This window comes from Danio rerio, chromosome 15, assembly GCF_052040795.2.
Source record: "Danio rerio strain M-AB ecotype USA chromosome 15, GRCz13ab, whole genome shotgun sequence".
In the NCBI taxonomy this organism is placed as follows: Eukaryota; Metazoa; Chordata; class Actinopteri; order Cypriniformes; family Danionidae; genus Danio; species Danio rerio.
In genome coordinates this window covers 7062501-7070007 of record NC_141035.1, presented here as the reverse complement: position 1 = coordinate 7070007, position 7507 = coordinate 7062501, and the positions used below count along the sequence as shown (strand labels likewise).

At 33.9% G+C, this 7507-nt stretch overlaps 1 long non-coding RNA gene across 1 annotated transcript; it reads right to left on the bottom strand.

The window, feature by feature from the left end:
* Positions 1-3718: 3718 nt before the first annotated feature.
* Positions 3719-6225, bottom strand: LOC141378015 (uncharacterized). Its single transcript, XR_015508989.1, has 2 exons — positions 4955-6225; positions 3719-4856 (listed from the first exon to the last, which is right to left on the bottom strand). It is a non-coding gene; the product is annotated as an uncharacterized LOC141378015 (long non-coding RNA).
* Positions 6226-7507: the final 1282 nt, after the last annotated feature.

The following is a 7507-nucleotide window of genomic DNA, read 5'->3' as shown; positions in this document are numbered from 1 at the left end:
GTTATTTGAAGTTTATGTGAATGTTTACCTGCTATGGTCCTCAAAAGCACGTTTTTGGTTTGCTTTAAAGGACCTGACTGGTGCGTCAACACGTCATGCCATTTCAGCCCACTATACTGATGCTTTAATGAATACAAATAATCTCTGATTACATTTTTTGGAGATTTTGTTGGAAAGCAATGAACTTCAGTTTCAGAAACGTTTTCTGTCATTTATTCTGTCTGCATTAAAACACACTACACGACTGTTTATGATAATATGGCAGTTTCTATTATGTTATCAACTTAGTTCAAGCTTGACTTTTTTTGAATGTTTACAAATTTATTTAGATACTTTTCTGAAACCAGAAATATGTCTAAAGCACACACAGAAGTGAAAATAAAATCTATAAAATACAAAAAAATGTGTAGTTTAAAATATGAAACAAGGGTAATTTTGAACAATTCTACATAAAATCTAAATTTTAAAGTAATTAAATGTTTTTGTTTAAATCAAATGACTGATATATATATATATCAGTCATTTGATTTAAACAAAAACATTTAATTACTTTAAAATTTAGATTTTATGTAGAATTGTTCAAAATTACCCTTGTTTCATATTTTAAACTACACATTTTTTTGTATGAATATATATATATATATATATATATATATATATATATATATATATATATATATATATATATATATATATATATATATATTCATACAGTTAAAGTCAGAATTATTAGCCCCCTCTTTGATTTTTTTTTTTTCTTTTTTAAATATTTCCCAAATGATGTTTAACAGAGCAAGGAAATGTACACAGTATATCTGATAATATTTTTTCTTCAGGAGAAAGTCTTATTTGTTTTATTTCGGCTAAAATAAAAACAGTTTTAAATTTTTTATAAACCATTTTAAGGACAAAATTATTAACCTCTTTATAAATATTTATATAAGCTATATATTTTTCGATTGTCTACAAAACAGACCATCGTTATACAATAACTTGCCCTAACCTGCCTAGTTAACCTAATTAACCTAGCTAAGCCTTTAAATGTCACTTTAAGCTGCATTGGAGTGTCTTGAAAAATATCCAGTCAAATATTATTTACTGTCATCATGGCAAAGATAAAATAAATAAATTATTAGAAATGAGTAAATTGGGGGAAAATAAATAAACAGGGGGTTTAATAATTCTGACTTCAGCTGTATATATATATATATATATATATATATATATATATATATATATATATATATATATATATAAAGCTAACCCAAATGGCGAATTTATATATATGTATAAAAAAAAACACCATTTGGGTTAGCTTTTACTTTCCTTGTTACGAATCTCTGCCAAAGGGTTTTACATGCATCACTGCTTTTCTGGCTCCATGTCGACCCCCAAACATGCCAACGAGGCTTGTGTGATAGATTCAGCCTGCAGCAGAGGTCAGAGTTCACTTAAGGGTTAGCAGGAAGAGGCCTGTCTCTCTGACCCCCTAAGGTCACCCAAGTCCCTCCACTTTAATTTCTTTTCCTGATTTGGCCATCCATTCAATTTATGTTAAAGATTTTGCTCAGTTTAGTCAACTTTAACAATGTTTATCTCCATCTAGATCTAACATTTAAGACTAATAAACGACACTAGTTAAACCAGGGTTATCATTAATACACTAAAACAATCAAATTAACTAATAAAATAAGCATTTGAGCTATTGTATTAAAGAATAATTTAGTTATATTAACACAAACTTTTCTATAGCATACTTTCGTATACTGAAATATGATGTAATGTACACATTTTTAGCCTAAAATCAGGTGGTAGAATGAAACCTTTTATAAACACAAAACTTTATTAAACAATATTAAGTGACAGCTTGGTTTTTGGGGTCACACTTTAATTTGATGGTCCGTTTGTTGAATTTAGGTGAATTATAATTAGATTATAAGTAGACTGTTAGGGTTAGTGTTGATATGTAGATTCTTATAATCAGTAAACGTCTGTTGAAGGAGCAGATATTAAGCAGATTTAATACTCAAATAGGCCATCAAAATAAAGTAATACCAAATTTGGTTTCAGAATTTTGCAACCACAAATCCGACTAACCAGGGGCGTAGCACCAAATTCTGGGCCCTGTACCCTCTCAATGTCAGTGGGCCCCCTACACATTTTTTTTTTTAATTATTTGAATATAAACATGCACAAATAGTGTTTTAATCTATAATCAAATCAGATTATAATAATGACTGGTTCTTTCATTCACCACCATTGAGTGCTGCTACTGCTGGTGTGTCGGAACCACTGGTTGTTTCTGAAACTGGTTAATGTTGGCAACCTGACGTTAGCTGGCCTGGCCCATAATTTACTTACAGCAACAAGCAGCCTGGTTGACAAACTAAGCTAAAGATTTAACATTAGCATACATACATTACAGGGCTCGAAATTAACTTTTTTACTTGGTAGCACTGGTGCTCCCAACTTCAAAAAGTTAGGAGCGTCCCAAAAAATTTAGGAGCACCCATTTTCTTTTTAGTTATGCGCCGATCTTGATTCTTAGCCGATTTTGATTAGCACACGTACATCTCGGAGATGTCTATTTGACGTCTGCATTCACATCTGCAAGACATCTACAAGACGTTTCCAATCAGATGTGAAATAGACTTCTATTAGACATCTTTAAGATGTTTGCGATTCAGAATGTGTGTAAAACTGACATCATACAGACGTCTGCCAGACGTTTGTATACAGCAGGTGCTTTCCAGATCAAGAGATCTTTAACAGACATCTTGCAGACGTATAGAGACACAAAATATCTAATATAATGGCATTTCAACCTTTATCCAATTAAAAGGGATAAATCAAGTATATAATTTCTTATATTAGTATTACTTACTTCTTTTACATTTACACATGGATCGATAATTGCAATAATTTGACCATAAACAGCTGAAAAAAATTATTGGAAATAAAAATTCATTCTCTGTCACAATTTCGAGCCCTGCATTAGCATCAGCTGTCTGGAGTTGACTATGTTAACTTTAATTAGATGTAGTTTCATAACTAGCAAACTCAGTTCACCTTTTGAAAAGAAAGCAGTCATCAGCTGCTTCCCCTCATTCTGCCTCCTTTCTTTTTCCTTTCTCTCTTTCTTTTTTTGAAATCCCGATTTGGGCTTTTTGCGCAGCATGATCAAGCTCTAGACTCACTGCGTTATTTGTGTGCCGCCGGCTGCCGTGTATGGGCGGACTAAACCATTTCGAGGGGGGGGGGGGGGGGGGGGGGGGTTATCAATATATTTGGAAATATATAATGACATTAATTAGAGGGGCCAATTAATTCGAAGTAGGCTACAAAAAAAATTATAATAATAAAAAATTGGGGGGATTTCAAAGGGCCCTCTCCCTAGACGGGGCTCTGGGTAGTCTGGTCCACTTTTCCCCCCACTATACCACGCCCATGCGACTAACAAAATAATACCTTATACTGTATTTGTTGACCTCTATTTAAATAAATATGATTGGTATGACTACAATAGCCTTATAACATTGAACTTTACAATGATGCATAATCAAGCAGTACACTTTAGAATCATGCGTCACTGTTCACGGCACAATCTCAGCAAAATTGTTGTGAGCAAGCTGCTGAAATGACACATGCGTTTGGGTCTGTGACTGAAGACAAGTGCAAAGTGTGTGTGACACAAAAGGAAAAAATCCAGGCAGCTTGCTAATGATCCCTCCGTTGGTTTAATGTAGAGAATAATCGCATTAAAAGTGTTAGGGTGCATTTTGCCACCGGCACATTTCTATTTATCCCCAAATAACTGCAACACTCCTTACAACGCTGTCAATCAAACATCACAGATCAGCAACACACAGTCTGAAAGTGTGCAGTTGAAAGCCAGTTCATCTTTGTTGCTATGTTTAGCCTTTTCCTTATCCTTTAATGGAGAGAACACCATTAACATATTATAATATGATAACTTTTAATAGATTGTAACATTTAAATTTAGACTGAATGACAGCTCTGAATGTATAATGGTGCTTTGTTTATGTATTTTTTGATACAGGCAATTTATGTATGTTTGGGTGCAGCATTCCCAATGCAGTGCAACACAGTAAAATGAATAGAGTTTGTAAATATAAAGAAGCAATTTGACGTAATAGACCTAATAAATACCACAAATACAAATAAACCCTAACGCAGGGGTGTCCAAACTCGGTCCTGGAGAGCCGGTGTCCTTCAAAGTTTAGTTCCAACACCAATTAGACACAGCTGGACTAGCTAATCAAGCTCCTACTAGGCTTTCTAATAACATCCTGGCAGGTGTGTTGAGGCAAGTTGGGGCTAAAATCTGCAGGACACCGGCCCTCCAGGAGCAAGTTAGGACACCCCTGCCCTAGCACAAAACTACAGTATTTTAAAATGACACGCTTGAATTACTATGGAGGGGGAAAAAAGTACAACAGTCCCCCCTAGCGGTCACAGTTAAATGTAACAAGTCTCCAAATTAAGCGAAAGAATGGACATCAACACAATTCATCCAACAGCGGAATTTAAGTTCATCAAGATGAACAAAATACGCATTGTCTTCTGAGATTTTCATCAGGTAACTGATTGTTGTTGCCAGACTCTTTTTCGAAGACTTTGGCATATATTACAGCATTGTACAAAACTGATCTTCCACATTACAAAGATTATTATTCATTATTATTAAAGATCTTCAAAATGTCTTCTTTTGTCTAAAACCACATGACTGATAATAAATGATGAGGTGAATTATGGGTGAATTATTCCCTTAACTGGCATTAAACAGCAAAGCAATTTATAATAGCATTTATTCAAAAGGTGCACTAAGCGATATGCTTTGGCAAAATATGTTATTTGAAAGCACTATTTTGATTTTAATGTTGTAGTTAATGAGATTAATAAATGCTTTAATAAATATTATTAACAAATATACATTTTTTATAAGTATATAAGTAACTAATGCAGTTAACTAATGTTATACAATGGGATCATATTGTAAATGCGATTGCTAAGGTGCACTAAATTGTTTCATGTAGCCAAATATCAAAACAGATTCCACCAAGTCTCTAATCATGTACATGGACATACAGTCAACCAACGACACTTAAGGTTTTGTCACATGAGCATGCTTACCTTTTCAGTGTCTGTTTGTTCTAGTTGGACTTAAATTTGTTGGGTTGAGAATAGGCTATCCACTTGTTGATTCATGATGTATGGAATACTGTTTCCGGGTCAAAGCCGCTACTCATTTGAATTGAAAAAAAATATTTGTTTAGGGCCTATCACACATTAAAGTGAATTTTATATAAAATCATAGTGTACACAGCATTCTCTAAACTTGCTGCGTCACAAATATCAAAATTTTATACTATTTATAAAAATGAAACACTTTCTGGCCATCGGATATTAGGCATGGATATGGACAGCTAATGTTTTTCAGCCAATGATGAACTTCCGGTGAAGGCTTAATGTGTCTATTTAAAATTTCATAAGGTTCATTTTACAGCATCGATGCTGTAATGTAATTTAATTATAATCAGTTAAATAGACTTACGCATCCATTTGGTAGTTAATGTGTAAAAAGAGACAAAAGGTGTCATAAGCTGCTGCAATTCTATTGAAAATAACTTTAAAATTTATTTCTAGATTTTATAGACATGGGGCGGAAACATAATTTAATGCAGTGCTTCTTGTTTGGTCTGATACACACTTCATATCATATCTCAGCCAGGCAGTGAAGATCGCTGTTTTACTGTTAAAGAAATCAGATCTTATTTGTGGTGATTCTGTATGGGATGACAATTAACCGGAGGCTCTGAGGCTGGCTGACTGAAATTTAAAGTCTGTGTGCAAATACCTCATTGGCATACTTAAACTGAAGTACAGAATTACTGTCATTCAAAGAAATTCAAGGGCATTTTGTCACCTGTTTTACCACCCAACATAAAAAATCTGTGTGCATTTGATCATTTAGAAAAGTAATAGCAAGAATTGTTACCATTCATTCATTTAGTCTCCAAAACAAAACCTATCACTGAAGCAGTAACTATGCAAAAGGGTCTATATTGATACAGTCTGGGCTGATATATATTTGCAACATAAAAGAAGATTTTAAAAACAAAATTAAGTAATGAGCAAAAAATAAAACAAAAAAATGAAAATAAATTTCCAAACAAAAATGAACTGCAAATAAAAATCAAGCAGTGCAAAAAAAAAAAAAAAAAAAAAAAAAAAAAAATATATATATATATATATATATATATATATATATATATATATATATATATATATATATATATATATATATATATATATATATATATATATATATATATATATTAGCAATTTTTTTAAATACACATATATTTACTACATTTTTTTTCTGGTATTGCTTTTACAAAACCTCTCAAGTCAATTGCATGGGGCGGCTAGCTTCAATTTTGATCAGGTTATTTTCTAATCGGTTGCCTATTTTCGTCTTGAATATACCCCTGTAACGCGTACTGCTGTCCTTTTTGTTTGGCTTTCTCAGAAATCTCACCTGTTCACCAAAAATGACTATTAATATCCCTGGGAATGTCTGACACCAGCGCATACATATTGTAATAGACGTGCCAGGCATGAAAGCTTGACAGGCGTATAGCACCAGAAACTAAGGAGCGCAGGGCTAAGTGAAGGGTCAGTTGACATTCAGGAAATGTTTAAATGATATTAAGATATGGCTGTCACAAAATGTTCTCTGCCTTAATGAAAACACAACTGAGTGTATTCTGTTTGGAAAATTTTAAGAGGTCCACCATTTCATCTCCAGTGCATCTGGCTGAGTTTCCTCGCTTCAGCCAGGTGGTCAAAACTTGGGTGTGAGACTAGACAGTAGTCTAAAATTTGATAAACAGATTGATTCTGTGATTAAAGCAAGCATTTTTCAGCTTCGCCTTCTCTCTAAAGTCAAGCCCTTCCTGAGCAATCTTGAGAAAGAAAGCTATCCATGCTTTTGTTAGTTTACGTTTGGACTACTGTAATGCACTTCATGTTGGAGTTAACCAGCCATGTCTTCATCGTTTGCAGCTTGTGTGAAATGCTGCTGCTCGCATGTTAACTAACAGTTGGAAAAGTGAACACATTGCACCAATTCTCAATTCCCTCCATTGGCCCCAGGCCCGGATTGGCTAATCGGGAGGACCGGGAGAATTCCCGGTGGGCCGGTCCGTTTTTTGGCCGCGAGGGCCGGTGTCCCTAGCTCCAGAATCTGTTGCTCTCAGCAGTCAAACTTTTTAAATTAATTTATTTATTTACTTGACCACAATCTTCTTATTCATTATTTTACCGCAGCTCTGCTCTTTTCATATATAACCAGCCTGCAGGTTGATGATGATTATTATAATAATTGATGATAATTTAGATGAGTCACCTCTTAATATACAGCTGTTGTGGTCCAGTGGTTAGCACGTTAGATTACAACGCCGTCGTCTGGGGTTTGATCCTC